Raw genomic sequence first — 5,030 nt, 5'->3', positions numbered from 1 at the left:
CACACACATAAATAAATAAATAAAATTAAAAAAAAAATATCCTGAAAGATGTAGTTTGAAGGTCCTGGGTTCCATTCCCAGTACTGGGGTGGGGGAGTGGAGAGAGAAAGGAAAACAGGAAAGGGAAACTGCGCCAAAATATTGTGTACCACAGGTGAAATTAGGAAAAGCCAATGTGTAATGGACCGTTTTTAGAAGTGGCGAATGATCTGATGCGGTTTCAGGAAAGCATAATTCTATCAACACACCTAGTGCTGCAGCAAGCTAATCACTTAAAGTAAAATGGCCAGAGCACTAACATAATAAAACTCTAACCAGTCAATTATAATAACATGGCTGGAGGGGATATAAGGAGAATCAATTATATTAACTTGGCTGCAGCTGAAACCCAATCAATTGAATTGTAGCTTATCTTCATAGAGGGGGCAGAAGGGAGTAGTGTGTAAAGAATCCTGCCCACAGCTCTCCCCAAAAATGTGTTGGTACTTCTTCATTGACATTTAGGGAAGAAGATACCTTGTCTGGCTAACATGAACGAATGTCTTATATCTGTATAATGGAGACAAGGTAATTCTATTAGTCATGAAAATTATCCAACTAATTCCATCCATTCACTATGCTTCTGATTATCATATTTGTCTTCCAAACTAGTCAACTATTCTGACCAGCCAATAGAGCTGTCTAGGTCTCCATGTATTTTAGAAATATGTAAATCAACCATTTAAGTTTGATCAACATAAGTGACTTTTTAATCAATGACAAATTAAATGACCAAAATTGAACCTATAGACACTCAAATTTGCCTGGAGCAAATCAGAAAACAACTCAGCAAGCTTACTCCTAGTACTTGAGAGGCTGAGGCAGAAGGATTGCTGGGAGTTCAAGACCAACCTGGGCTACATAGTGAAACCCTGTCTCTTTCTCTCTCTCTCTCTCTCTCTCTCTCTCTCTCTCTCTCACTCACACACACACACACACACACACACACACACACAAGAGGGGCTATATAGCTGCTGCTTTCATCCAGAAGGAGAGGTTGCAAGTGTTGCTGGGTGTTCTGTTTTCCCTCAGTGACAGCCTCAATCTGAGGAACTTGTGCTAGCTGTTCAAACGCTCTGCCCCTGACCAACACCCTAGCTAGGCCCCTGGATGAACTCTGGAAGGCTACCTTAGAATCTGGCCCAATCTCCGGATTACTTTGTCACTCTGCCTCAGGACTGAGATACATACGGTCAGGATACAGAGCAGCGTCACTGCCGCGGAAGTCACATCAGCTGTGCACACACTCGAACTGTTGTTCAGCTCTTTGAAGAGCTAAGGGGGCAGCCTCAAGATAGTGACACTTATTCCATCCTAACACATCTTGACACAGCACTTCTGCTGTGTGTGTGTGTGTGTGTGTGTGTGTGAGAGAGAGAGAGAGAGAGAGAGAGAGAGAGAGAGAGAGAGGTGTGAGGTCCTGAGTTCGATTTCCCATACCAAAAAAAATTACTTTGGAAGGTTAGGTTTTAGGTGCATAAATTTACACATGCATGTGTGTATATTTGAGACAAAGTCCAGGCTGGCTTTAAAGTCCCTATGTAGGGGCCGGGGAGATGGCTCAGTAAAATAAGCGCTTCCCTGGAAAGCGCAAAGACCTGAGTTAAATCCCCAGTTCTGCAAAAATAAATAAATAAATAAATTAAGTAAAGTTACTATGTAAGGGTCGGTGAGATAGCTCAGCGGACTAAATGACTGCTTGTGCAAGTGCTGGGACCACAGTTCCATCCCCTGCGGGACCGCAATTCCATCCCATGACCCACTGGCCCCGCCCAGGGGCATGCAGGCCACTGAGACTGGGTGTGGTGGTGCACGCCTGTAATCTCAATGTTGGGAGGGCTGAAGACAAGAGGATCACTACAAATCTGAGCTATGTGATGAGACCCTGTACCAAGTACACAATGGCACAAGTGTCTGCCTGGCAAACACAAGGTCCTGAGTTCAGTAACCAGTACAAGGAAAAGAAAAGAAAAGAAAAGAAAAGAAAAGGGGGGGGGCAGGGAGATAGCACAGCTGTATAAGCATCTGCCTGGCAAGCACAAGGTCCTGAGTTCAATCCCCCCCCCCCCGCAAAAAAAAGGACCGTCCATAGGGCCGGCGAGATGGCTCAGTAGGATAAGCGCTTGACTGGCAAACGCAAGGATCTGAGTTCAATCCCTGGTTCCGGGGGGTGGGGGTGGGGGGTAGGGAAAGACCGTCCAAATAGTTCAGCGGATTAAAGTGCCTGCTTAGACAGAAGCAGGGGCCGGGAGTTCGATCCCCAGGCCTGCCGTGCTGGCCCCACCCCCGGGGACACACTGAGACTGTGACAGACTGGGTGTGGTGGCGGGTGCCTGTAATCCCAGCACTTGGGAGAATGTAAACAGGTGGATCTCTGAGAGTCCAATCTATGCAGTGAGACCCTGTACACCCTGTCCTAAATACAAGAAAGAAAGAGAAAACCACCTGCTCACAGTGGTGCACACCTATTGTCTTAGCATCCATGAGGATGAGGCACTATGATCACTGTTAGTCTGAGGCCAGCCTGGGCTACATAGGGAGATCTTGTCTTAAAAAAGGAAAAAAGGTTCCCTTTGTGCTTTCTGTGTGGAAAGAGAAACAGCAGGCTGCTCTCCCCACCTCTACTCTTAGATCCATCTCGGAGCACAGGACTTGCTGGCAACCAGGCTTAAACCACAGGCTGATCTCCTTTCCTGCGATTTTTATTGAATCGCTGCCAGGAGTGAGGTTCCTGCCCACGCGGATGCAGAAGTCCCCGCGGATCGTGCAGGGCCTGGAGTGGGCAGGGTGGGTCTTGCCCAGCATCAGGCGCCGTCTTCTTCGTGTTCAGCTCTTCCCGGAGGGCGGAGGAAACCCCTGCGCTGAGTGCGTGTACCGGACCAGCCCCGAGGACTCTTCAGGTCGCTGTAGTGCTGTTTCGGGCACTCCCGAGGCCCCAGGCGGCAGCCCTCCTGCTGCAATGGCCTGAAGGTGTGGCCGGCCAGGCTGCGCCGGTCTGGACGGCGGTGAAGCGGGTGAAGCCGTGCCCCAGGTTGGCCGTTCTTTGCAGCCACGGTTTTGGCACGGAGCTGCGCGACTGAGAACGGCGCAAGTGCTGGAGCGAACAAGACGGCTTTTTTGTTTGTTTGCTTTCTTTTCTTTTCCTTTTTCTTCTTTCTCTTCTTTATTCCTTTTTTGTCTTTTTGAAGCAAAGTCTTGCTATGCATTTCAGGCTGGTTTTGAGCTTACTTGGTAGCCCAAGCTGGTCTCAAACTTAAAACAATCCTCCTGCCTCAGCCTACTGAGTGCTGGGATTATAGGTGTGAGCCAACACAGCCAGCAAGAGCGCCTTTTTTTTTTTTTTTTTTTCCCCGGAATCGGGGATCGAACTCAGGCCGCCCCCAAGATCGCCTTTTATCCAAGGGCTCCCAATGCCACACGTGAGACTTGGAGACCTAAAGGGTCCCGGCATGCCTCTGTTGAGAAAACTTTGATGATATAGGGGAATGAAACTCCCAGTTTGAGAGGTACCTGGGATGAGTTCGTGTTCTCTAAAACCGAAGAACGAATTTTAGGAACAAATGGAGATTAAGAGCAGAGGACTTATTGGCGAAAAGAAAGCTGTCTGAGAGGGACAGAAGGGAGGCCCAAGCCCCAAGCGGGTTGTCTCTGGGAAGCTGTCTTTTCCAGGGACTTTTATAGAGTAAAACCCATGCGGTGAGGTGTGTCTAAGTGGAGAGCATTGGAATTTGCTTAGGTGGGCATAAGGTGGGACGAAACTAAGGTCAACCAATGAGATTACAAGCACCATTGCTCAGGTAAAATTGATTTAATCCAGGACGAATGGGGAAGTGAGTTATGTAGCAAGCAGGCATGAAACAGAACAGGAGTTTATTTGGTAGCCAGTTGGTAGCAGTTGGATTAGTGACTTCCTGGCTTCCTCAAGGTGAGGATCAATCCCGGATGCTAATCTTTAGGGAGGTAAGCATTTGTTTAATCTTTGGTCTTTATGTCTGGCCTACAGCATGAGCATCCATCCCTCTTACAGTTGTAAGGTATCTTGTCTTCTGTGCTGTCTCCTTGAGGGCCTATCCCTGTCTGACTGCCTATAATATTTCTAATTTAGCTGCCTACAATACTAGGACAACGTGGAATTTTGCTGTCCACCCATACCTTCTGTTACAATGCTGGGCTCTCACACACCAATTGATCAAACCTCTGCTCTGTTTGGAATACTGAGCCCCATTTTCCCCTTAGAAAAACTAGGTCTATCTTTCTTTCAAGACTAGGTGAGCTGGTTGTGGTTGTGCAGGTGTGTAATCCCAGCACTCAGGAGCCTGAGGCAGGAGGATCTCTATAATTTCCAGGCCAGTCTTGGCTACATAATGAGTTCAAGGCCAGCCTGAACTGCGTAGTGAGACACTGTCTGAAAAGCAAATTAATAATACTGACCCATGGAGGTTCGATCCCCTGCCTGCTACACTGGCCCTGCCCTCTGGGGCACTCCGAGAGGGCAGTTGAGACTGGGCGTGGTAGCATGCGCCTGTAATCCCAGCTCTTGGGAAACTGTAAACAGGTGGGTCATTCTGAGTCAGATCTAGTAGTGAGACCCTGAGCACCCTGTAGAGCCTTCCCAAAAACAAAACAAAACAAAACAAAACTTTTGTCAATGACACAAGTATTGTTGTTATTGTTTTTGTAGGAAGTGGGGATTGAACTCAGGCCTTTGCACTTGCCAGGCAAGCCCTTATTTTATGGAGCTATCTCCCTGGCCTGGTCATAAGTATTGTTAAGAGCCAGAAATGGTGGCACAGGAGTATAATCTCAGTACAAACCTAACACTTGATAGGCTGAGGCAGGATAATCACCATGAGTTGGAGGCCAGACTGGGCTATATTAAAAAAAAACAAAAAAACAAACTGTCTTAAAAAAAATAAATAAAAGTAGAATAAGCGCTTTCCTGGCAAGCACAAGGGCCTGAGTTCAATCCCCAGTTCTGCAAAATAAATAAA

This window comes from Octodon degus, unplaced genomic scaffold, assembly GCF_000260255.1.
Source record: "Octodon degus isolate 3935 unplaced genomic scaffold, OctDeg1.0 scaffold00093, whole genome shotgun sequence".
Taxonomy (NCBI): domain Eukaryota; kingdom Metazoa; phylum Chordata; class Mammalia; order Rodentia; family Octodontidae; genus Octodon; species Octodon degus.
The sequence above is the reverse complement of the archived record's forward strand: the minus strand, read 5'-3'. Positions refer to the sequence as shown.